The following is a 27323-nucleotide window of genomic DNA, read 5'->3' as shown; positions in this document are numbered from 1 at the left end:
AAGTTGTTAAATAGGTTAGCTTTGTTGTCTGGTGTGACAACCAAATTTCCTAGTGTGTCTTGCAGGGGCCCCACGTTACCCAGTACCTTCTTTTTGCTCCCTATGTATTTAAAAAAGGACTTCTTGTTCTTGATCCGAGAAACTAGTCCCAGTTCCATCTCCGCCTTGGCCTTCCTGACCGCCCCCCTGCATCCCCGAGCAACCGCGGTATAGTCCTCCCTGGTGATGGCCCCTCCCTTCCATTGGGTGTACGCCTCCCTTTTAGCCAGAAGACATTCCCGGATGCTTTTGATGAGCCATGGGGGCTTTTCTGCCCTCCTGCCCCTTTTGATGCGTGTTGGGATTACCTCCCTTTGGGCTTGGAGGATCATCTTCTTCAGGAGCAACAACTCTTCTCGGACACCTGGCTCCCCTCCCCTACTAATAGACCAGGGTTCTGTTATGCTGGGTTCTGTACAAACAGAGCATGAATATGGTACTTGTCCCAAAGTAATTGCACCAGTTTCTTCTGGGGACATTCAAGATGATGATTATCAACCAAAAGCCCTGTCTCACCCTGGACATTATTTTTCTGATCTCTTCCTTGTTTGTGGCAGTTGCACTTTTACAGAAACCTTGTTTTTCTGTCTCCAGGATTGAACTCCTAGGGGAAGTGTTTCATTCTTAGCAGAAGATCCTTAGCTCTGGAATTCACTTTTGTTTGCAGTGTATTTGACTGAGGGTCTGGTGATTTGATCTTACTGCTTTTTGGCTCTTCAGGAAGAGAACATAGAGCTTGCGTTGATTCTGTATTGTTTTCCTTCTTAAATCGGGCAATTATTTTGCAAATGAGTGGAGGATACAGAGCCTGGAATAGGTTTGATTTTTGTCAAATGTTTGCAATAGTTGTTAGAATTGATTTTTTGTAGGATTTACCCAGATAGTCCAATGATGGGTGGGATGTACATAAATTAAATAATTAGCTCCTTTTGGTCATCTGAGATTCCATAAAAATATGCATCACAAGGACTCCTGCTGCTGCCTTAAGGCACAGACTGGAATAGCTGGAGGCATTCTCATTCACTCTGGGTGTCACATGGCCTGATCCTGCAGTCACTCAGACATATTATTGAAGCCATTTGGAGTTCTGCACATGAGAAGAGCTCCTGCAAAGTGTAAAGTGTCTTTATCTGTCAGTGAAATCCGTGGGAGAAAAGGGAAATAAGGACCCAGGATGGGAAATAAGGACCCATTGTTAAGCACCTTGCACTATCAGGTCTGTGGATTCTTTACAGTTCTAATGGGTCTTGATCTTTAGCACCCTGGAGGAATTGGAATGCTCTTAAAGAGGGATTACATTTACTTTGGTACAGTTCCATATTTTCTTAATATCTTCACATAATATTGCAAAGTAATACAAACAAAACAATGCCAAAACATTAGATTACCATTAAATGTATGCATTTTATATACCCACATCCCTGTTTTTCAGGTGTTTTGATGGGGGACGTGCAAAATACTGTTTGATATAGTACACTAGAATGTTGTATTTTGTGAGATAGGAACACAATAGAAAGTGAAACGAAAGAAAATTAAGTGGTCACCCATTAAATATCTAACATTACCAAAATTAAGTACTACACTGGGAGATAATTTTGAAAGAAATCAGACAAAAAGCATGCCTGGTTTTAATTTACGGTTTTTACAAACTGCTTTTTACTGTCATTAAAAAAAAAATTGTATTAACTAGTCCTGGGTTTATTTCTTCATCTTTTTTAACCAGTGATGGTACCTGGCTAGTTAGAGAGATCAACCAGTTATGACCATTTTATATTTTGCATGCATTGAATATTACTTTGCATATCTCTAAAACAAAAAAATATTGTAGGTTAAGTACTCATGAGTCAGGATTATTAGGTTCAATTTTGGATTACATTCTTGGCAACCTATTTATTTTAGTGAGACTGCACGTGGTTTAGGTCACAACTTAAATTTGGCTCAGTAATCTTGTGATATTTTACTCTGTATAAACAGAGTGAGTGAATTTCTGGCCCATTGAAGTCAATGGGATGTTTGCCAAGTCAGTAGGAATTCTGCCATTGATTTCAGTGGGCCAGAACTTTTCCCACTGTTGCAACTGATCCTTTACTGCATATCTATAGTTTTACACAGATTGACTCCAGTGAAATTGTGCATATTGATTTGGTCAGGTGAACTGTGCATATTGATTTGGTCGGGTGAATTGTTTTATTCACAGTTTGTATGGTGAATAAGGCCAGATATTTTTCTAGCAGAAATAATCATAAAGGCTAAAATTTTCCAAAGCACTTTAGTGTATTAGTAGTTTTAGTCTCTGTTTCAGAAGTGACAGGCACTTATGAATCAATGGAGTTTAGGCTTCGAAGTCACTTACAAGCGTGACATTCTGTTCTTTTCTGGATACCTAGATGGAGAGATTTGGTTGTCTGTATGGTTGTCTAAATCCCTAAAATGCCCTTACGTACAGGTCAGGACATTATTCCTCTGTGTGTACCCCTATGTATGTGAATGACTACGTATATGCCCCAAAATAGAGTGCCACCTTGTGTATAAGCAGGATTTGGGGTACTTAGATGTCCAAGCAGACTACCAAATCTAATCATCTAGGTACCCAGAAAAAAAAATCCCACTTTAGAAGAGATTAGCCAATTTCATGCTTGTCCAGTGCTTTGAATGGATAAACTATATGAGCATATAAACAAACATAGAAACTCCTAAATAATGTGAACTACAACCTCCTTGTTTCACTCCAAGAATTTGCTGAGGTGGGTTGTAAGTATTTATATAGTTATTTATTTTACTGGGACAAATCCTAAAATGCCTATACAGTTCTGTCCTTTACTTAGCCAAAACTCTGTCAGTGGAAACTTGGCTTGAGTGAAGAATGAGTTAGACCTTCAGTGGTTGGTCTGTTCTGGCTAGTGATTTCTTGGTAATGGCATTATGTATTTTTTATATTTAAAATAAATGAATCCAGAGGGTTGATGCCATATTTTATGACATACCACACAATGCCAAATGTGGTCTCAAATACCACAAAAACCTTGCTTTGGGAAGGCAGAATGATGAAAAAAGATTTTTCTAGAGTCATGGCTGAATCCTGACTGTAGGGGATCCTGACTGCATAGTTACATTCCGACCGATGCTGCTCAGCCAAAAGCTACAGTTTGAACCCTCTTACAGTTGTTGCCAAATTGGCAGCAGCTTTTGGCTGCATCTGAAAGCATTAAAATTGTGACAGGGTACAGTGCACTCTGCCCTTCCCTCTCTGTGGCCATGGAGAGTAGAGCCCTAGCAGCAGTTACGGAAGCCCAGTGCTTCTATCCTGATGCAGCACTCTGCTTCCCTGCTTAAGATAGGCACCCCAATTTTGGAGGGCTCATTTTTGGGGGACAGGCATGTGTAGTAAATATAATAATGTCATTGATAAAAGCCAAATATTAATTTCTCTACACCCTTCAATTTTTTTTTCTATAATGAAGATTAGACTATTGGTATGACTGCAAAGCTGAGAACAAATCATTTCAAAATAAACTAAAAATGTATCAGTGAAAGGAAAATTGGTAGTCTTGTAGATGTTTATTACACATGTTTTAAAGTTTGGGTCTGACTGACTAAAATATTTTTATGCAGGCAAACCTAAAGTGTTCACCTTAGAAGTTTAACAAAAGATATAGGATCGGTACAATTACTTGCTGCAAGTTGAAACAGCCTTTGAGCGTATGGCTCATGTGGTGAAGGTATTAATGATTAAAAGTATACAAGTGAGGTAGGGTATTTTCAAAAGTGACATAAGCATCTTGGAGCCTCACAAATGAGTCTTCATGACCGAGGCTGTTTTGAAAATGGGGCTCTTTAGTAGCCTTTGTACTTTTCAAAGTGTTACCCATATCTTTCATTATTTTCAGGAATAATAATTTTGTCCTAAGAAAGTATTGTTTCTGTTGCTGTAATCTTTCTTTTCTTTTCTTTTCTTTTCTTTTCTTTCCTTTTCTTTTTTTTTTTTTGAGACTTTACTTTTAGAGTTCACATGGAATAGTAACACCTTAAAAACATACAGTTCACTTGACACTATTATGCTGTAGTGTCTGTCTGTCCTTTTCTATTTTATTTCCCTTATTTCTTGGGTGCTTTTATATTTTTGTAGCCCTGTCATCTCATCATATGCAAACACTTGTCCTAACATTGAATTATTCTGCGGGGTAATCTAAAGCCTTCCCCCATTCAGTATCATATTTATTCTGTTGTTTATTGAGTTATCTTGCACCATACTTCAGATGCGACAGCCATTTAATAATGTTGAAGCCTTAGCTCTGCAGGGGCTAAAAAGATCCCAGCAGGCTTGTTAACTTCTACTCTCAAACATTATGGGAAATATTTTCTCTTCCCTGGAATGCCTAGGCATCCTCTTAATTTATTTTAAGACCATAAAAATCCACAGCCAGGTATGTATTAAGCCTATTGAATTTTTGCAGTTTTCTAAAGTTTCTCTCTTTCTCCATATTTAACCAGGCACTCAGATACTGCAATGAAAAGTGCAATATAGAAATTTAGATAGAATAGAATAGAACCAGTTCATGTCATGCTGTGTGCTGTGTTCTTAAAGCATAGCCGAATCATGGAATACCTTCTTACTTGGCCACAGCTGAGTTTCATTCTTTTCTCTGCTGTATTGAGAGTTGTTTTTATTGAGATGATTGAATAATGAACATTTTAGAAACCTTTCTTCTTTGCTATCTCAGGAACAGCTCATGTTTCAGCTCCATGTCTACTTTCAGTGTGTTACAATTTATTTTTTATGTAGCACCTTTAATACTCAGGATCATTAAGAATTTTACTAAGAGAATTATTTGTGAAGGTAAAGAGAATAGAGATGTTTTAAAGGGAGGGAATTATCTGTGGTTCGAAGAGTAGGGAAGAATGAGAAAGAGAGACAATTCCAGATGCAGGGGTCAGCAGAATGAACTCAAGACAATTGTGAATTGTAGTGCAGGGAGAGGAATTCAAGATGGGTAAGATTTAAGAGAATCAGGGGATACATGGATAGAGAAGGGTGGGACATGTCTACAGAGTTTCCACAATCAACAGTTTTGATTTGGATTCAGAATCGGTAGGAACTCGCAAAGGATGGAGGCAATATGGCTTTGTCATTTAGAGAAAAATAATAGTCTGTTATGCTTGGATCATAAAGGAGACAATGACAGCAGTCAGGGCAAGAAATGGTAAAAAGGCAGGAATAAAGAATTCAGCAGAAGCTACATCTAAGTAAGGAGGAATTCCTGTAATGTTCCAAAAGGGGTGGTAGAAATAACATGCCCAGTCAAAATGTACTTAAAATTAAGGGAATGTTGTGTCACTGCCAAGGTCTCTTGCTACTGGGGCAAAATACAGGTCTGATATAAGGGAAATAAATGTTCAGACTTTTTCCTTCAGGAGGAACATTTCTGTATTGGATGTGTTTGGAAAGGGAGCATGGTGGTTCAGCCAGGAGTTGACAGAGCCAGAGAATGGACTGAGAGAGATGTAGAGCTGGTTATCATCTGGAAGGGTGATGGAGAAAGTAGCAGTCAGGCATCTGAGTGACAGTTAAATGAGGCACTGAAAGTGCAGGAGATGATGGTGGTTTCAGGAAGGGTAAAATGATGGATAGTAATAAAAGTTGCATCAATATCAAAGAGGATAAAAAAGAAGAACTGTGATTATGGGCAGGAAGTGTGTCTTTAACTACCCAGAAAAGGGCATTTTCAGAGGTGGTGAAAAGCTTAAAAGCCAGACAAGAACTTGCTGAGAAAAGATGGTTAAAGAGATGGGTTACTGCTTTCTCCAGAACTTTGCTGAGACAAAAAGTGAGGCAGTGAATAGAGAAGGGTCAGACAAGACCTTTTTAAGTTTGTGTGGTGGTGGTGGGTATTCCTCTGCAGTTTTCAGAGGAATGGAGGCTGTGCTTAATGATACTAGTATGAAAAGGGTGTGACAAATTGTACTGGGAAGGTGCTCTGAGCTGTGGTATTTATTAATAATTAGGTAGTAGTTCTGACAAGGACAGCCATGAGCATTATGGAAGAGGAACCTGGCTCTAGGAGAACGAGGAGATGATAGTAGGACCAAGAGTAGTAATACTATCATAGTACTAGAAAAAATATTGTAGCAAACACCTCTGCAGTGGTCAGTGGAGAAAGAGAAAGTACAAAGTGTCATTCAGGTGGTGGGGGTCAAAAGTTTGGATGCATGCTTGATTGACTCGGTTGATTGACGATTCGTACATTATTAGAGAAGTATTTTTAAAACCATAAACTGTGCTTTCCACCCGTCCCAGATGAAAATGAAATTGAGTTTATTCAACTTCTTTTCCAAGCACTGACTTGAGTTTATGGGGATGATATGACTTCCAGGTGAGCAGATGGAATGGGAGGAGATAAAAGATCACAGAGGAACAAGTTGTTCAATCGCAAAGGAAATGATAAAGTTGTAAGTACTGACAAGCTGATAAGTGTGAGGGGAGAGATGAGGTTAGCAAACAAAGGACTGAGAGTGATGATTCACTGAGTACTGTTCAATCTGTGTATTTTAGGGAAATGGAGGTTTACGTGTTTTAGGGAATTAGAGGGCACCCTTACAGAATACTGAAATTCACAATGATCTGTACTTATGCAGTACACACAAATCTGTTCCAGCATCACAAATGAAATGCCTGAAAACTTAATCATTATACTGCAACAATCGAAACTAAATAACAGCCTGCCTTCCCTCTGCCCACCACCTGAATGACTGGTGAGCAGCAGGCTGGTCATTGTGGTATGTATAGAAGGTTAACAGATGTAGGCTCCAGCAGACTAAGAGAAGGAGAATTTTAGTCAAAGACGCAGCAGCTGCCAGTTATTTATAAGGTTTGAGGAGTGCAAAATCAAATTACCTGAAAGAGTGATAATCTTGATACTGTATCAGAAAGAAAGAGAGGAAGAAGATGAGTGAAATGTGGATTATATTAATATATGACCTCTGGAGCGGATGACAGTGAAAAAGTAAAAGCCAAGGATACTGGAGAGGGCCAAAAAGTCAGAAGCAAAATGTCTGGAGGGGTCACTGATATCAAAAGACAATACACCAGTACCTAGGGGCTAGTTGTCAGAAAGGATTGATAATGGAATAGGACCTGTTCCCTGTAAGTCAGCTCTTCAACTCACTCTTGGATGGTAGTGCCTAGAAGTTGTTACAGTCTGATGGTTGTAGGGAGACCTATGTAAAATGCTCTGGAGACCTAAGTCTGGTGCAAGTGGCCTCATTACAAAAATTTTTGGTCAGGTATGTGCTAATTATGATCCTTTAAAGTCTCAGAAGATAGGCAAGGATTGGAGAAGTTTAGAAACTATATATTACCTTTGAATCTCTAGAAATGATTCTCCCACTTGAGAAATTTTGTTAATACACTAGGGAAATTTGTGTTGACGCTCCTCTCAGTCTCCCTGATCTCTGGATCAGTACTAAGTTCACCAGGCTTCTGGACAGTCACTCTGGCACCCTTAGTAATCACTCCAGTGAGTACTGTCTATCACCGCTAAATTGAAAAAGCCAGTACGAATTAGTTCAGCTTGTTAACTTTTTCTTGAAATCTTCATACAAACAAACAAACAAGCAGAAAGCCTCATTTTTGCGGTCATTTTTTATTAGCTCTGATTATTGTATCGCATGAGAAATCCCACAGGATAAAGTTAATTGGCTGTGATGTCCTATTGATTTGTTAATTTTAGGTTCAACTGTGGGGGGAAGGAAGAACAAGAATTTCTCAAAGGCAGAGTAGATCTAGGTCTACAGAAAAGAAATGTAATTTTAGATTTGGTGATGACAGCTGTACTTACCCTGTGTCTAGGAACAGAAATTCCATAGGAGAAACATATCCTGGAGCAGTAGTCTTGAGGCCAGGAAAGAATTTTCAGAGCTTGAAGGCTGAGTCTTATACCAATGGACGTTGTACCAAGAGGGATTTCTTCTTAATGGAATGAATGTTAACTAGAATAATTCTGTTTGTAAATTTGTGGAGGGATAAATGATAGAGACTGCGGGAAGGTCTTCATAGGGATTACATTATGAGAATGACAGTGTCTGTGCATGGTTGGGGATACTGAGTTTGTAACTTATAACTTCTGACAAAATAGAGTAAGAAGAAATAATAAGGCAGATTTTAGTTAGCAACAGGGATTGAGCTGGGAATGGTGATGGTGATGGTGCGGATTTCATTTTTAGTGTCTTCTATTATAAAACCTCTTGATCTTTATATTACGTTGATGTGACAAATGCAGTGCTTAGAATTTCTTTTTGAACTTTTCTTGGTAACAGAGGATCTAACGTAAATTGGATGCTGCCATATGTTAATCTGAACTGTGATTACGAAGGTAATAATTTATATCTTGTCTGAGCTGGTTAACTTTTTTCCTAGCTGCTAAGGAGCATATATACCACTATGGTGCTAATACAGATCTTTTCTGTTTTAAAAAAAAGCAGATTGTTAGGGGCCATGCAAAGCCAATAAAAATAACCCTTAGTTCTGTCTGAGGCCTTTGGGCCCCACTGTAGTGTAAGGGATGTATATAATAATGGGAACTCATCAGCATCTGAATAGCTGCCTCTGCCATTTGACTGGTTCTGCCCTCAACTGCAGGTATAAAAGACAATCAGCAGGAATTAAAATAGAGAGTTTTAGCAGCTACAGAGTAGAGCGGAGTCAGCAAAAATTAAAAATATAAAACAACATGCATCTGGATAGAAGAATGTCAGTTTAAAACATTTTTTCTCCTGAAGAAGGGTGCCTGTGCCTGAAAGCTTGCAAATAAGGAATTATTTTTGCAAACATCTAGTTAGTCTAATAAAAAATATCACCTCTACCATGAGTTCTGATTACTTTAAAACATCTAGATTTTGATTTCTTCTGATGTTTGCTCTTGTTTGGAGTTGTATCTTGACTGGCCCTAACATGGCTACCCTATAGTTTATTTTTACCCTATAGTTTATTTTCGAGTTTACAGTAATGTAAGAGGAGACACAATCATCACCAGTCTTGCCCAGCCTTCCTAGAAGCTGCTCTAGGATCAGGGACATGGGGAAAACAGGCTCCATAAAGCTGCTACTTCCCTCCATGAACAAGTCATGGGGACATTTGGAACCTTGGCACCACCTCTCAGCTAAAATGATAGTGAGAGTGTGTTGGAAAGGCATTTTGGCAAATTATTCCAAGCTCAGGAAGAATATGGGGAAATTTGTCACTTTCCAACACTCGTCCAGCTTCCTGGAGTGGCATATATGTGTGCCAACCTTAATACAAGGCAGTGCTTAACAACTCTATCTAGACTGAGAGATTTAGGGCCAGATTGGAGCACAGGGATTTACTCATGTGAATAGTGTCATTGAAACCCAGTAAGATTATTCATTGGACTCTGTTCTCACAAAGAGAAGTGGCTCCATGATCTGATTCTCAGTGTATTCTGGCTGAGAGTATTTTTCCAAACATAAATTCTGGCTCCATGCAGTTATTGATCCATATCTGCTGTTTTCCATCCTGACACTGTACATTTATATTAAAATGGTAAATGATTTGCCCATTTCCACAAATTTAATTTAATGCATTTTAAAGATACCCTCAATTACATTCAAGTAAATGAAAATTAATATATAAAGTAGATCATGTCAAATTTCAACTATTAATAAGGGCTGCATCTTTTCATCCATACCCCTTATTGGGAAGCACTTTAGTCCTTGAGTAGCAGTATTGCTTTCAATAAGAGCTACTTCCTACCACTCACTACTGGCAATTCATAGAGCAGCAGTCTGTCCCTTTAATAATAAGTCATTAGTTCCCTACTGACCCTGGGCCCAGTTCTACAGCTATACTTTGTACCTCAAATAGTCCCAATGAAATCTCTGAGTCTGCTTGTTAAGTAAGGTATTCAAAGTTGAGAACTGGCCTGGAATTAGTGATTTGCAATGTTTAAAAAATATATATTTTATTTCTATGGAATATCCAGTGTAGCAGTTTACTTTCTTTCATTGTGAAGTTGGTGGTAGAGAAAGTCAAATGAGTTTCCTAATCTGGTCTGTTCTAAATCTGGTTTGTGTCAAATACAGCATGGAAGATATGCAGTGCAAGTGGAAAAATAACTGCCAGTGAAAAGATTCATGTCCTCTCAGAGCAAATAAAACTGACTTTTAAAATAAATGTTAAATCTCATCCCTGGTATGAAGGAAGACAGGAATGTGCTCAGGTATGGTAAGAGTTACTTTAAGTCAGGTCTTTAAAACAAACTTTCTACTGAGTTTCTGACCTGAAATACCTGTGCTGTTTTAACTAGTAAGTGGAAACACAACTGGGTTATTAAAGGATGTCTGTTATAGTATGATAATATTCACAGTAAGTAGACATCCAGGGTCTCCAAGTGGAAGGCAGAGACCAGGGTGTCCTAATAGATGTGAGGAATGACAGCTTCATATCCTACTACCATTTGTTCATAGCCCACAAAATCTCTTCTGTGGAGCTACAGCAAGGGTCAGCAGTGTTTTTTGGTGCAGTGCCAAAAATACCCACAACCTGGACTTGTAAGGTGTTAGCATGCCAGGGACAGATGGAGGGAGAGCTGCAAGGGACCTGATCCTTGGTGGGCAGCGTATCCCCAGCCCCTTCCCCACCATCCACCCCAGGGCACACGTGCCAAGCAAAATGCCTTTGCATGCCACGTTCTGGCACCCGTGCCAGGGGTTGCCAACCCTTGCACTAGAGTTTTGTAAGGAGATTCCAGGATGGAAGGAGAAGGAATCACTCCTTTACAAAACACACCCTCACAAGGCAGTGGATATTCATGCCTAACTTGCTATTGTTTGCAGGATCATAATTTGGCTTTGAGTGACCACAGATGGTGTGCTCTGACAGCACACCTCAACAAGATCCACACTATCATGGTAGCTGGGAGGTTGGACAGAGCAGTAGTTTGAAGAGGCATCCTATCTGATTCTTAATTTTTCTTCCTCACCCATTTCTAGGACCCTTCAGGGTCTCCTTACCTCTGTAGTCTGAAGGGAGAATTTTAAGGAAATTCTGTCAGGTGAATCTAGAAGAGCCATTCCTGAGGTCTACGTATATTCACGAGAGGAAAAAACCAAAACATAAATATACTCTTAGTGGCTAATCCAATACAAGATTATGCAGTGCTTAACTGAGTGAGTAGTGGAATTCTATTCAGACTGCATTTTCAGGCTAGCAGAGCAGCCATGGAAAGAAAACTGCATCCCTCACAGGCTTGCTTTCCATGGCTGGAACTCATCTGCCAACACAGGAGTAGATGAGCCAGGGAAGTGGATTAGTGGCTGCTCCATTGCTTGGAGTGTTGATGACGGCAGCGAAAGTGCAGGGACTTCACCTCTTTCATTGATGGTAAAATTTGATTCCATATTGGTGTGTTTTAGAGGAGTCACTGGTGTGTCCTGGGCAAGAAGGGTGTGCATACAGATATACACATGTTATGGGCCCTTTTCTAGGTAATAGGCTTCAGATATCTTATAGGGGTGTGTGTGTAAACATGTACACACGCATACACGCCAGTCCTGCCCAGACTGAAATGAGCAAAGATTTCTTCTTCCAAGTCCTTGCCTAGTTTCCTGGGGACAGATTTCACTATGTGTTCATGCTTACCTTGTCCCTACTTTTCTTGGATCCGTTTCAGTAAATGTAGCACTCGAAAGGGGGCCAGTTAGGGTCAGAAGGTGGTTGAGTTATACCAGATACTTGGCTGCATATATGTTGGCAAAGACCATTTCTTATTAACCTTAAAAGTAATTTCAGGCAGGATTAAGTTCTCCCCTGCTAGCCTTGCAGATGAAAGGCTTCCCTTAGTGGAGTGGATATGGGGAATGCCACATCCTTGAACGTATCTCCCTTGCCTCCACCAACATTCTGGTTTTTTGAGACAGCTTTGTAGATTCTGTGGCGTTTACTGGTTTCTTAATTACAGTCACTCTTTGCTGTGCACATACTCTCCAAAACATAAAGAACCTATTCAGGAACAGTGTTGGTGGCTAGCCACAGATTTTAGACTGGTCTTTGGTGCAAAATACATTCATATACAGGAACTGTGAATTCACCTCACCTTGTAAGTCTAGCTTCTCTCCTTTTAGCAAGGCTTTTGATATGGTCTCCCACAACATTCTCACAGGCAAGCTAAGGAAGTACAGCTTGGATGAATGGACTGTAAGGTGGATAGAAAACTGGCTGGATCATTGAACTCAGAGGGTAGTAGTCAATGGCTTGATGTCTCCATCCCATCGGCAGCCAGTATCAAGTGAAGTGCCCCAGGGGTCAGTCCTAGGGCCAGTTGTGTTTAGTATCTTCATCAGTGACCTGGAAGATGGGATGAAGTGCACCCTCAGCAAGCTTGCAGATGATACCAACCGGGGGGGAGTAGTCGATATGCGGTAAGGTAGGACTAGGATTCAGAGAGACCTAGACAAACTGGAGAATTGGGCCAAAAGAAATCTAATGAGGTTGAATAAGGACAAGTACAAAGTCCTGCACTTAGGATGAAACAGTCTCTTGCACAGGCTGGGGACTGACTGGCTGGGCAGCAGCTCTGCAGAAAAGGGCCTGAGGGTTACAGTGGACAATAAGCTGAATATGAGCAGACAGTATGCCCTTGTTACCAAGAAGGCTAACGGCATACTGGGCTGCATTGGTAGGACTGTTGCCAGCAGATTGAGGGAAGTGATTATCCCCCTCTGTTCGGCACTGGTGAGGCCACATTTGGAGTAGTGTCCAGTTTTGGGCCCCCCCACTACAGAAGGGATGTGGACAAATTGGAGAGAGTTCAGCAGAGGGCAACAAAAATGGTTGGTGGGCTGAGGTACGTGACTTATGAGGAGAGGTTGAGGGAACTGGAGTTATTTAGTCTGGAGAAGTGAAGACTGAGAGGGGATTTAATAGCAGCCTTTGACTACCTGAAAGGTGGTTCCAAAGAGGATGTAGCTAGACTGTTCTCAGTGGTGGCAGATGACAGAACAAGGAGCAATGGTCTCAAGTTGCAGCTGGGAAGTTGAGGATAGATTATTAGGAAAAACTTCCTCACCAGGAGGATAGTAAAACGCTGGAACAGGTTACCCAGAGAGGTGGTGGAAGCTCCATCCTTGGTGGGGGTTTAAGACCCAGCTAGACAAAGCCTTGACTGGGATGGTCTATTTGGGGATGGTCTTGCTTTGGGTTGGACTAGATGACCTTCCAACCCTAATTTTCTATGATTCTAACCACACACTCCCTTAACACCAAATTCTCCAACCCTAACTAGAATGCTATAGGAACTAAGTAAGTCTCACTTACTGGGTCAAAACATGGCATTTAGCCAGGGACCAGGCTTGAAACTTTACCTCCTATCTGGGAACCTCAGGGAGGGACTGTCTGTCAAGGAGACATTCCATTCCTGAGTTCCTGAGCGCACAGGGTAGGATGTTTCAGCTTGTTTTTCCCCTCTTTAGCTTCTCCTTCGGCTTCAGTTTGGGAGAAAAGCAGGGACCCCAGATCGTCTCTCCATTTGTACTGTCATATATCTTTGGAACACATGGAAGGAAAAGTCTTCTCTCCTCTGAGCCCTGTAATAGTGAGAGGCTATGCCAGTGAGAGAAATAACGTCTTACATGCACCCAAACCTCTGTATACCTCCATAATGGTCTCTCATAGTTTCTTCTGATTAGTGCAGTGGGAAACTTGTGTAAGTATTACTTGATACAAATAAGGGGTTCAGAATCTGACCTACAAACAACTGTGTATAGGTTACAACTAAACTGTTATGACAAGCAGAGGTTCTTTGTTCATAGTAATATATGATTTTTGTCCATAGAGCAGCCTTATTTAAAATTCACAGATTAACAGGTCATTACCACGTACCCTTCTACAATTTTTTATTTTCCAATATTTATTTCCATGTGTTGCAGATACCTACAGAACTGTTTCCCGGATGCCATACATAAAATAGTAATAAAAATACATAATCTAGCATCTGCAAAATCATGAATTCCAACAGTGTACATAGTTGCATCCCAGCAACAGTGTACGCAGAATTAATTTAAAACAGTTCTATTTTCTTACAGTAAAACTGTAGCTCAGTTAACATTAAAATAAACTATAGGGTAAAAATGATAAAATCTGTGATTGCAGTACATTCGCTGTTCTAATGTATTGGAAGTGTGTGTGTATATGTGTACACATATAAAAGGCCTGGTCCCACTAGAGTTAATGGACATTTTTGCCCATGGGAAGAGATACAGGCCCACATATATTTAAGTTTTAAAATATTATTTTTGATGCCTGTCCATTTAAGGGAACTTCATTGTGTTTTTCTTCTCATCTCAAAGCCAAATATGTAATTCCCTAGGCTCTTTATTTGAAGCTGACTTAAAAACATGCAATTAAAATATAGTTACAAATGATTGAGTGACATCTTTTACCTTGGTAGCAAACATCATTTTCAGTTAAGGTAGGCAAGAAGAAAAACAAAATAGAAAGTGTTAAGATTGAAGGTCATTTCATATCAGGTTTGTGTAGGGATAAATTCTCTCAAACACCATGCTTTATGGAATTATCTTTTAGGAGAAGCTGGGGCTGCAGTTTTTTGACTTCCCTCACGGGAACAAGGCTGCTGTTTGTCAGTATTTGCACCTGCCTGAGCAGTGAAGGCTGCCTTAAACAATGCTGATCAACTCCAATTCTGTTCCTTACTACCCCTCCCCCTAACTTCCAGGGGAATCTGTCTTTCCTGTCACTCAGGATAATGATTCCCTGCAAGCATAACTGAGATCCAGAAACTCACTGTAATCTCATCAAGAGTTTGATTCCCCAGCTGGGACTCTTGAATTTATACAACTGGAAAGTAGCTGGTCATTGCACTTAAACTTGTACACTGGTGAGCTGAGCCACCAAACCAGCTGAAACATCTCTTTTCTCCCAGATATAGCTGTTTGTTGCAGTCATAAAATCAAGAAATTTCATCTCATAAATTTGGTTTTAACTAACTAGATCTACCTCTCCAGTCAAAGGGATTTTTGCTTTTGTTTTTCTGTGGCTTAATAACTGAAAGTAGTCATCAGCTGATTTCCAAATCAGGAACTAGTGCAATGAATATTTAATTATATAATATCTTAAATTACAATTTCATATTGTGACGAGAATGCCTAATCTTGTAGATTTTCAGAAGTAAAAGCACTAAAGAATAGCTTTGCCCTTCAGAAATATTATTCTGTGTATTTAAATGTCTGATTGACCTTTTAATCAGACATTGCACCTTTACTTCCAGCTGATATGATAATGTCTGACAGAGTAACTCAACCTGATGCTTCAAGAAAGTAAATAAAAGCCATTTCAGCCTCCGGGATATAAAAATAAGTAGAATCCATAGTAGAATGTTTAAATTACCTTTTTAAACAAAAGCAATATATACATGCAATACTTATACATGGTTAACCAACCATTCTTTTAAGATTGACTTAAACTTATAGTTGCTTATTATTATTCTAAGCTCAAGCTTCTTTTATAGTCAACTTCTTTATAAATTATAAATCTGTGCACCTCATTTATTATCAGCAGCCATCTTACAACACTGAACTGTGTGGATGGTCTGGCAATCATATTAGCTCGCCCCAGTATACCTTGTGAGGAAGGTTTGCTTTGCTTTCCCATTATCAGCTCTAGAACTGTGCATGTGTGACAGAACAGAATAGGGATTGTTTATGAGCAATATAATAAATTTCTATTTTGGAACATACCTGCACAAAGAAAAGTAATATTTCAAGTATGTTTATTCAACAAGCAAACTCATTGTCTTTGGAAATTAATTTTCAAATGAGTTATTAAACTGTAGATTCATAGAGAGAAGTAGGTTATTGAATAGAATAGTTTAGAATTCTGGTGACACAGCAAAAATACTTTCTTCTCTGATATTTTTGTGTGTGCATGAATGACAAAGGTCCAATGAGAGGAACTCTGTTTCCTTTTTATTTCTTTGCTATATTTATTAAACTATTTAAATATTTCATCAAGTAGACCTGTATAGTGTTTGAGCCTGAATATGACAGCTGGCCAAATTTACAGTAGAAAATGTTTGCTGTAGTATTTCTCAGTTCTGTAGAATTTTGAAAAGATGCCTTAAAACTGATGTGAATGACTGGAGGTGCATTAAGGCTCTACCATAATACCCACAAATTTTCTGAGTGCATGATGTTTAGCTGTATGTAGTGCAGCAGTGGAAAACATCTAAAAGTCCTCCATCAAAAAACGCTATAGATTAAAGACTATGCTTCTTTTCAGTGGCATTTTTTAATTATGGCTTCAGCATTATCTGCAGGAACTATTTTAACACAAACATATTTATGTGCAGTTTCTTGCAAGAAGTTAAACTTCTTCAGATGTGACATTAGCAGATGTGGGCAGTTCTTAATGAACCAAATATGGCTGGTTGGGGATACCTGACATGAACTGTCATTTAGATGTTTAGACAATAGTAAGGGCCTGATCCTGCCCTTACTGTTGTCAATGTAAAATCATTAACTGTGGTGAGAGTAGGAATGGACCCTGTGATTCCCATCCTTTTTGATGCTAAGCACCTTTAATCCCCACCAGCTTTGAATGGCTTTGGTACCTCATGGTAAACACTCAGCACCTTGCAAGATCAGGGCTGAAGTCCCTTATGTACATTACGTTTTTTGAAACTGTCTGCCCAAATGTGTACTAAGACACCTCAATAAAGTGACATAACATTTTAAGAGCCCTTGCCTGCAACAGGAGTAATGGGAGCTCAGCCACATTGAAATTAAGACCATTTATGTTTAGGGCTGAGGTGTAGCATGTGGTCCAGTTGATGCCTGTGAGCGATTCTCTTAAGTTAGCTGGATGCCTCATGATTAAACTAAGCATCATGCTTAAGTGTGTTGCCGTATCAGAACTTAAATATAGAATGAGGCAGTCAACCTGATGTTTGAAAACATTGTCATATCTTTTCTAGATGTCAACACAGATACGTCAGCTTATTGTGCATATACTGACGGATAGATTAATGTCTTCATTATTCTTCCAGTGAAAGAAGTGTCTCACCAAAGAGTGTGTCTAGCCTACAAAACCACCCTATCACAATCATACACCCAATATGCCAGTGGATAGTGAAAACCTTTCCAAAATTTTGTGGTAATTCTAGGACTACTGTCCAATTTGAGAATATACTTCCTAGAATTTTTATATTAATGTTTACATTTCCATGGCTATGCTCTTTAACTAAAGAAGAGGTAGTTAGCACACGGTGTACATATATATTATATATATGCATTGAATATATATTTTATATATAATCAATCCTAAAATGGCACATTTTTAGAAGACAGATGTTTCTTTTAATTTTCAAGTATGTGAGGCATCATGTTATACTTAGATAACTAAAACTATGGCTAACATGTAAAGGAAAAACAGCTAAAAGAAATCTAATTTTATAATGCCACAGAAAGAAAGCTTAACTTGTTTTCTTGCTTTTTTTTATAGAGAACACCTGTTCCCAGCGCTGAAGCATTCCGATGGTTCTTTTAAGCAGTAGTATATCTTATTTTCAAGGCAGTCCGAAGTGAATGGCAAGCTAAAGTCTTGTTTTAAGAAACTGCTTAGTTCACCATTGAAGAATATACTCAGATACTATTTTCATTTATGTATAGGGGTTTCCTCAAAAACAAAACATAAAAAATCTGGAAGCCTGGGGAATTGGCCAGTTTATTCACATTCAGTACACTGATTCTTTCTTTGATGTAACTTAGCTATACTAGTGAAGTTGTTGTCTATTTTTAAAGTGGCTGTAAAAAAAAAAAAGTTTGGGTAAACCCCTGCTATAAAGTCATGTATCTTTGAAAAGTAACATAACTATACTTCATTTTCAAATATATGTGTTTCAGTACTGTAAACTGTACAGATAGCAGCTTGTATTTTGTGTGTTTAGACACAAGGAGACAATCATGTCTGAGCATCTATGGAGATTAACGGTTTGTACACAACAGTGTGGATCTGCGAGTTAAATCTGGAGCAATAAATTCTAGCTTTAAATATTATTTTGCCAGTTGTTTAGTAGCAGCAGCAGCACTGTTTTACCATGCATCCTTCCATAGAGACTTGATGCCAAGTTTTACAAGATTAAAAGATTATGATGCATCTAGCAATTACCTTCCGTTGTATTGTTGTAAGAGGGGAAGACATAAAATTTAAAATTAATCTTTTTGAGCACTATATTAGAGTAGTGGTTATGCACTTGCATTGCTTCCAAAGGAGCTTTATGGAAGGGTGTCCCTCCAAAGTGACGTACCATAGTGGACTTGCTTTTGATCGAGCTGTACGGTGGAGTGCACAGCACAGATAGACATGCAGAACCAGTTATATATATATAAACCTTGTTCTAGGATACATAATGAAAAAAGTACCATATGTTCAAAAAAATTGTGATGCAATATATACCTTCCCACTAAGAATTGTTATGTAGGTTTTTCGATAGATGGAATAATAACTTTATAAAATATATAAAAATATTTTCGCTCCATGTGCAACCTATAGTGGTTAGACAAGTTTACAAATGTAGGGTCTCTCCTGCAATTCTGCAGGATGTGAGAGCCTAGATATTTTTTAAATTATGAAAATTAACCCTTTTTTTAAAAGAGTGGCTACTTATCCCCACACATCTTTCTTTGTCCACTTATCCCGGCCTTGCTGAATCACTGGTCCCTGAGGCCCTCGATGGAATGCTGCACCATTCTTTCTCCTGTTATGGAGGACACTGAACTTACAGACACTTCATAAAGATTACCTCATCACTTATTTATAGTCTGGCTTTGTCAGACCACTTATGATTGAAAAGGCCATCCCATCAGAGTAAGAGAATGCTGTTATGTCATGTACCATATATATTTATTATTTTATATACACAATAAGATTAGAAGTACTAGTAGCTTTACAGACCAGGTACCAACTATGAAAGTAATTGATTAATGATGCAGAGAATGTTCAAACAGTATTGTATGAGCACAGTCTCCATTATCTGCTAACTATTTCCATTGGCACGTGTTCACACACACTTGCTTGAGGAACACTGGATGGTAGGGAGAGCAGCAGAGTGTGTCATCCACTGACTGGGGAGAGTCAGAGTCTTGTGCGGATGGGGGGAGGGCTTGTGGTCCAAGGACTGAGGAACATTGAGAATGGTCAAGAAACCTAAGACCAGCAGAGATGGAGGAAGAGCAGCATCTTAAATTTGTGTGTAGGCAACAAAGATTGGTAGAGCATAGGTCTGCTAGGACCAGAGTAGAAGAGCATCAGAGGATGAATGTTATGAGATGGAAGAGTTTGCATATGCATTTTCAGCAGTAGGACTGAAATACATATCCTGGGTCTTGTGTAGTATGACATCATATATATAATTTCTGGAAAATATGTCATATTTGAAATGCTTCTAGTATATGCCCCTCTCTTATATTTTATAAAACTCCATGAATTAAATGACCATAGTGTGAGCTTACATGTGTTTACTTGGCAGCTTTGTACTGGTTGTTATTTAATTTGAGACTTTCTGGTCAGGGCCTCTGTTATTTACTGCTGGACCAATAAGAGCTATGTAAGATCTTCTTTACCAAATTGCTAATTGATTTAAAAAAACGATGGAAGCCTTATTTGCACATCTGGCTGGTGAACTTGCCTTGCTTTTTTGAAAATTGTGATTGCTCTTACAGAAGTAGAGAAATAAATTCAGTTCAGGCTACATTAGGTGTACAAAGATATTCATAGCAATGTACTTACTGTCTAATACCCTAATGTTGCATGTCTTGATGTGGTTTTTTTGTTTTGTTCTGTTGTTTTGTTTTAAAAAACTGATGGATCTGTATATTGTAATTGTGGTGTTTTACATGTCAATTCAAAATTGTTAAAAAAACCAAACCTGTTGATTATTAAAAATGAACAACGGTTGATTTTTTTATTATTTCCACTTATGCTTTTGATTTTGGATATTGTTCCTGAACATCATCAAGATTTTACAATTTGGTAAAACAATATTTCTATAATGTAGTATGTATAGAGATTTTTTTCATTATTGATGTTTGAAGAAGGAAATCTCTTTTCTGGCCTCTCTCTTTCTCTCTCCTATACAAAGTATATTAATACTTGTAAATCAGATTATTGTCAAATTCTGATGACTGAAATTGTGCTTTTCATAAGATCCTAAAATACTTCATAATAAGAACATTTTTATTCCTCTATGTTTTTCTTTTCCACAGCACAAAAAATGCAGAACACACCTTTGGTCTTCTAGGTGTGAGCACTAAGTGTGCATAATAGATAATTTCTTTTTGTCTTACCCCAGAACAATCTATTAAATTATAAGGCTGGTAGGGCGGCACATATGCATACACAGTGTGTGAATTAATAGCAGATACTCCCTAAGAGAAAGAAAATATTCCCTTTTGTTCAGAACCCCTGGTATGTAAGTCATACAATTAATGCTAAAGAATATAAAGTCTTTAAACTGGCTCTATCTGTAATCAAATAATGAAGAAAGAAAGTAGTTAAATGAACATACCATTCAGGGTCGAATACATTCAGCAAAAAGCAGTAGTGGGTCTTTGATCATGGTTAGATGCATAGTGATATCAAACAGTTGGTTCTCATGTAACAGCTAAATGTTTCAGATTTTGTTTTTATTAAATTTGGCAGTTTCACACTGAGATCTACTGTATTCCTAGTGAATAAAAGACAGCGCCTCTGTTAGAAAGTATTCCATTTTCACAATTGCAGGGAACTAGGAGATTTTTCAGAAACATGGGCCACAGAAATGTACTCCTTTCACAGTGTTCTCCTATTTCTGAACTGTGCAGTTATCTATTAAATTTTCTAATAGATATTTGTGTAAGGTGTATGTATGCTTGTGCAATTATGAAAAAAGCAGTTTTGGAAAACAGTGTATTTATTTAAAAAAAAATCACTTATGGGGCATGTACAAAACTGTATAAAAACATTCAATTTGCCCAGTAAAGTTGTTTTTGTGATATTTCTGTGTTGTTGAATAAAGGACTTTAGTATTCAAAAGATCTCTCTTTTTCCATAAACAGGTTTTTGCTTGTGGGATTATAAACAATGAAAATGTTATCCTTAGAAAGCTACTCATCAAAATAACCAAGCTGGTTCAAATGCTGAACTGAGTCATTTATTTCTGAATGAATGCTTGTGGTACAATAGCTGCAGAAAGTTCCTGATTTTAGTTGACAGTTGACATAAACTCCGTAAGTTGTGTACCAGAAAGGAACATAGTACAATGATTTTTTCATGACAACACAAAACAGACTTTTTAAAGGATTGGAAAATGTTACATTAGACTTTTGAAAATATGAAAAAAAATACTCAAATAGAAACAAAATGGACTAAGGAAAAATGCTTCGGCTCATTAATATGGAGACTCATGTCTAATGGAGAAACAGTTGTGAGGTTGATACTTACAGAATTATATAAGGAGAAAGCATTCAATGATTACATTTCATCCATAATACTGCTATAACCAATGGTAATCCTCAGGAGTAAACTATAGCTTTGTTATTGAAAAAGTTTGGACTATGAACATGGTTTATTACGAAGTGGCAGTAGCGCTCTACCCTTCTTTTGCTACTTCTCAGTGCAAAGTTCTGCTCTTTAGTCACCTTGTAAACTACAAGAAGAAGAAACAGGTTCCTGTATGTTGTAAATTCTGCTGTGCTTACAGACTCTGGAATAACTTCAAACATGTTCCTGAAGTTCTTGACTACAGAATACAATGACAACACATGACCAAGTTTTTATAAGATTTGGAATCATACTTTTCTGTTACTATTCCCTTGCTAAACATAATACCTAGGCTACTGCATCAAAAACTGATTGTTGAAGGTTCAGAAGGAAGACTTAGATCATTTGGTCTATGAGATTCCCTGAATACCTAGCAATTTTTGTCAAGGAGTCAATGTATCTCTTGTTAGTTTTTAACGTAAGCAACAAAAATGAAAAGAATAGAAGTAGAATTTTCATTGAGCCAGCTTTCATTCATTGAAATCTTTAAGGATATATGTTCTTGTGAGCTTCAGAATTCTCATTAAACAATACAGAGCGTGCATTCTGAGTACAATCTGAATACAGTAAGAGGGCTGCATTTTACTTAGAATAGACTGTGATCTCTGGATTAAGCATAGTATTCTGGCTGGCTAAGGAATGATATTCAGTTGTTGAGATGGCTGATTTGGATACAGGAAAGGTCTCTGTGTTCTTGCCCTTTATCTCTTTTAATGGTTTTCTTTCAACTTTAAAAAAATGAAAAAAAAAACCACTGGTTTTATTTTAGGGATGCGCCTGATATAAAACTCTCCTCATCTTGGGGAATTTTGACCTCAAATCTGACTTTTCTTGTTTAGACTTACCCCTGCTTTTTCTAGGTGTATTTATTAATTTTTAAGTAATTTTTCAGAACAAGACATGACAAACATTTGTAAACCAGGATGGGGGAAGGAATATCCTGTTACATGGAAACTCCATTCTATTAAGAGTTCAGCTTTAATATGCTTTAACCACTACCCAGTTCAGCTTCTGAGCTATTTCTCCAGTGAACAAGTCTACAAGCCTGATCATGGAAGGTGCGAAGTGCCTTTTGTGAGGTTCCAAGCATGCTTAACAAACTTTATTAGATACATAGCTGGATTAAGCCCTACTTAGGCAATTCAGTTTTGCTTTCAAGGAAATGATAGCTATTTAACTTAACAGAAGGTACATGCTGTCATCAACACGTTGCAGAACTACCATGCATTGTAGTGTGTATGGATATATGTCCCCAAAATTTAAACAGGTAAGAGACACATCTCACTGATAATAAATTCTGGAACATATAATAAAGATTGAGATCAATAGAATTACTTGTGGAATTAGGTATTATTCAGCATAAAAAGGTAGTAGAACCAGGTTCTAAATTAGTTTTGATCTTCTGGTTGCTCAGATAGCCTGGTGGTGGTGGCCATGATAAATATGCTTAACTTGCTGGTCTTTCTGGAAAGTGATGTTTTTTTGGAAACACGGTGTGGGAAACCTGTCTAGAAAATTGTACCCACTTTCAGTACTGGTTTAACCTTTCTAAAACAACTGTAATGTTCAGAAATTAAACATCCCCATTACTTTTGTGAAGGTAAAATCAGTAGTAAAGCAGGATGGACATTCATTACATTTGATGGCTAGGAGTAAGCTGTGTACTTCTCCCAAGCCTCCCAAAATGGCTGTGTTAGTGCATTTCTGCAGGGGTTTAATTTCCCATTAAACTTTGAAGATTAGTTCTTGACCTAGCATCACAGTTCCTTTCCATCAATGGTGGGGAAAGATGTGTTATCACTGGGATTCAAATGGTCTGCTTGGTTTGTTAGGGAACTTTGTGAGAGAGAAATTCAAAATAACAGTGCAAAAGTGTGTATATGTCATGAGGTAAAACAGAGCCTCAATTAATTATTCAGTGCGGGTCTGCCTATTTAAACTTGTAATGCATGAAAAATCTGTGCAAGGAGAAAACCTTATACCCTTGTTCCTTTTTTCGTTAACTCTTCCCTCCTTACAGAGCTAATAACAGGTAGTTACACTAACTGTCTGCACTTCTCCCAGGGAGCACAATTGGGATAAATACAACCCTTGCTTGCTAGTTGGGGAGATAATTTATGTTCAAAAGAAAGAAAGGAATTATCCCAGGTTGGAGACTTCTGTTATTTATCCAAACCTCCTGACATTAATTCTTTCTGCACCAGATGTAACATGTAAGTGAAGACTAATCCCCAGCTAGAGGATCCAGAAACCAGAAGATGACCAGCACTGAAGTAGACAAGAACCAGCACACATTCCCACTCCCATCTTCTTGGCATGCACTATGCTTGACACCAGTGTTATACATCCAATCTCTTCCCCCTTCTACACACACACTTTATTTTGGGTACCTGGACATCTGAGTTTCTGATATTCGTAAGATGCAGGGAAACCTCACAGAACTTGATGACCATGCAAAATATTTGATGACTTTCATCTGGAGAGAAAGGATACTGTATCGTTTTCCAAAGTAAAGTAAGATAATGAACTCAGGAACCCAGATCAGCATCTCTTGTATAAGCACACCCCCAGTGTCCTAACCAGGAATATCTGAGGCCAACAGCCTTTATGAGAAATATGTGATACTAAATATAATTGGTATATTGTGCCTTCATTTTTACTCTCACTCAGAATTTGATTAACAGTTCATCTAACCAGTTGTAGTGCTAAATCAAAATGTATCATTTAATATTGTAACTGTGTTATAAGAAATGGTTACAAACAAGTGGCTTCCAACCTTTATTGGAGAATTAATAGGTAAATAGCTGATTTAAAGTTATCACTCACATTAGGAAATGATTTCAATTATTGCTTGCTGATATTCTTCTGCTGCTTGTTTTGCCTTTTATGCTGATTGTTTGAATTAATAGAACTGATTTGCCTCTTTGATGGTGTGTCATGTGATCTGATGATTAATTTTTGTGAGCTATCATTAACTCCAACCTACAGCTAAATTGCTATATTTATTCATTTCTTATGAATACCTTGTGGAAACAGAATTTTACAGGTTAATAAATTTGGACTTGAACTGGATTAAAAATTTCTGTTTGTCAGTTCTTTCCTGCTTTTAAAAAACACAGACATAAGGGACATAAATCTGGCATAAACTTCAACTCGATTTAACCAGATTTCTGTAATTGTCCCACAGATGCTATCAAGAGCAAACTCAGAAATAGTACTTCTAATGGAAAACCTTATTTTCAAAGTCATTTTGCATTTTAGCCAGAGAAAGAAGTGTCCTCACCTTTTGTAAACTTTCAGATAGCAAGGCTGAGGGGGAAAAGTGCTTGGAGTTTTCTTTCAACAAGTTCCTGTTTCAGAGACCTCCTTTCTTAAAAAATACAGCACGTAAAAAGCACTGATGCATTAACTGTTCATCTTCTGTGGCTAACTTGAAGTCTTAATTCTCTATATCCATCAAACTTGTGTGTTGTTTTTTTTAAAAAATACCTGAAAAATTGTATTGAAAGACTGTAAGTCAACCACTCAAGCATTCGGAAATACCTGAAGTGAAGCTTAATTCAGGTACTGAGCATATGCAACATGATAGCCTTACCAAACATCACACGGGAAATTTGTGGTAGAGCCAGAAATAGAAATCAGCTGTCTGGGTCTTAGTTTCATGCTTTCAACAAAAAAGAATGCCCTTTGTCTTCTTGTAGATTTCTGCCTTCCCTGTCCATCATGCCCACTGAATGAAGTCAAAGTTTTGTGGAACACGTAGCACAGTCCCATGAAATTAAAGACTGTATCATAATGCATATGAACTAGACAGCAGACATAAAGAAACAACTTTCAGTCTGGCATTTTATAATTTAGAGCATGGGAGTTTACAACCTAATATTTAGCATATTTTATTTTGATAGGAAATTGAAAATATGGAAATTCTATTGTGTAGAAACATACTTACTCCTTCTTGGTCATCACAGTACTTATTAGCAGGGTTTGAACCCAGGTCTTCTGCCATCTACAGCCCAAATTTCTAACACTTGAGTTTAACAGTAACTGTCAGTATTAGGTTGTTGGCATCGCTTTACAACCTTGTCTCTAGGGAGGAATGTGACATTCACACTGGTGGAGGTTTACACAGCTATTTGTACTAGTCAGTGCAGGAATGCTGAGAATCAGGATTCTCTGATTCTAGCCCTAGTTCTGCAGGAAAATATATTCCTGTGGCACAGCCAAGTGCATACATTTGGCACATGCATTGTGAAAGACAGGGATGAGATTTGTATCTGCCATATTAAACTGCTGGTGCTAGAATCTGGTCTCTGCTATAGCTCCTCTTTGTTCCTCCAGCATTATACATCAGGAGAATTCTAAAACAGGCAGCATAGAGAACTGGTACATGTCACATCCAGGCCCTGGTATAGAGACCTACTAAGTGGGCATGTCCAGAACTGAAGGAAAGTGGGTGGTGTGCAGGCAGCAGAGAAAATCACAGGCAGGGAGTACAAAACTCCCTCTGTAATGTCCTAATCTGTATGGCCTCCAAAACAGCCCAGAATCTGGAAGACACAAACATATCATATGAGCCACCATCCTCCATAGTTTCATAGTTTCTAGGGTCGGAAGGGACTTGAGCAGATCATCTAGTCCGACCCCCTGGCATGGCAGGAAAGAGCACTGGGGTCAAACGACCCCAGTAAGGTGGTCATCCAACCTCCTCTTAAAAACCCCCAGGGTGGGAGCCTGCACCACCTCACTTGGAAGCTGGTTCCAGACCCTAGCCGCCCGGACCGTGAAGTAGCGCCTCCTGATGTCCAACTTAAACCTTCCCTCCGCCAGCTTGTGACCATTGTTCCTGGTCACTCCTTGCGGCGCTCGGGGGAACAGGGACTCCCCCAGCGCCTGCTGATCCCCCCTAACCAGTTTATAACAGGCCACAAGATCCCCCCTCAGCCTTCTCTTTTGAAGGCTGAACAGGTTCAGGTCCCGCAACCTTTCCTCATAGGACCTACCCTGCTGTCCCTTGAATATAGCTCCACCTTGAGCTATATCCTTTTTTCCACACCAACATGACCTCTGAATTCTTTTCCCAGTCGTGCCAGAAGTGACCCGAGGTAACTTTGTAAAATGGAAAGTGTTTTACCTAATCTTGCCTGACAGTAAGGATATGGAGTGTATTAGCATTGGTCAGTGGAAGGAAGACACAAGATCAGAATGATTGGGTTTGCATCATAACCCAGCACATCTTCCTCCAATTTTAAAGTACATTAGCACACAAGGGACTCAGGTAATATGGTGCTGAAGATCCTGTAGGGCCTGAATAGAACAGTATAGAAACTAACCTAAAGCATGGAGCAGAATTAAACCACCTCTTAATTTTGTAGCTACACCTCCTAACCTAAGTTGTGCTGTTTGTTTAGACAAATATCGCAAAGCACAAAGCAAAGTTGTTCACATTGCAAATACATTAATTTGTTCTTTTACTCTTGTTAGTATGTCTTTATCATTTTAAATTATCTAATACCCCAACCCTTTATTTTCATGTCCTTGTGGGACACAGAAGAGGCAGATCTCATTCAAGATGATTGTTTAAAGAAAACTCCTGCTATAGGTAGCAATGAATTGCACTGGGGCCCATCACAGGCCCCCTACTCAGATGTGATCTTCTGCTGTGTTTTGATTTGATATTTCA

The 27323-nt window shown here is 38.5% G+C and overlaps 1 long non-coding RNA gene across 3 annotated transcripts in view; it reads left to right on the top strand.

The window, feature by feature from the left end:
• LOC109301045 overlaps positions 1-21019 on the top strand; it is a 31274-nt gene extending 10255 nt beyond the window's left edge. For all 3 annotated transcript variants that reach the window (XR_002098415.1, XR_002098417.1, XR_002098416.1), the window contains one exon: positions 17567-21019. This is a non-coding gene — a long non-coding RNA (uncharacterized LOC109301045). The remainder of the gene's footprint in view (positions 1-17566) is intronic.
• Positions 21020-27323: the final 6304 nt, after the last annotated feature.

Source organism: Gavialis gangeticus, unplaced genomic scaffold, assembly GCF_001723915.1.
Source record: "Gavialis gangeticus isolate Ggan-Ray unplaced genomic scaffold, GavGan_comp1, whole genome shotgun sequence".
In the NCBI taxonomy this organism is placed as follows: domain Eukaryota; kingdom Metazoa; phylum Chordata; order Crocodylia; family Gavialidae; genus Gavialis; species Gavialis gangeticus.
Note: the sequence above shows the minus strand (reverse complement) of the source record. Positions and strands in the feature narration are given on the sequence as shown.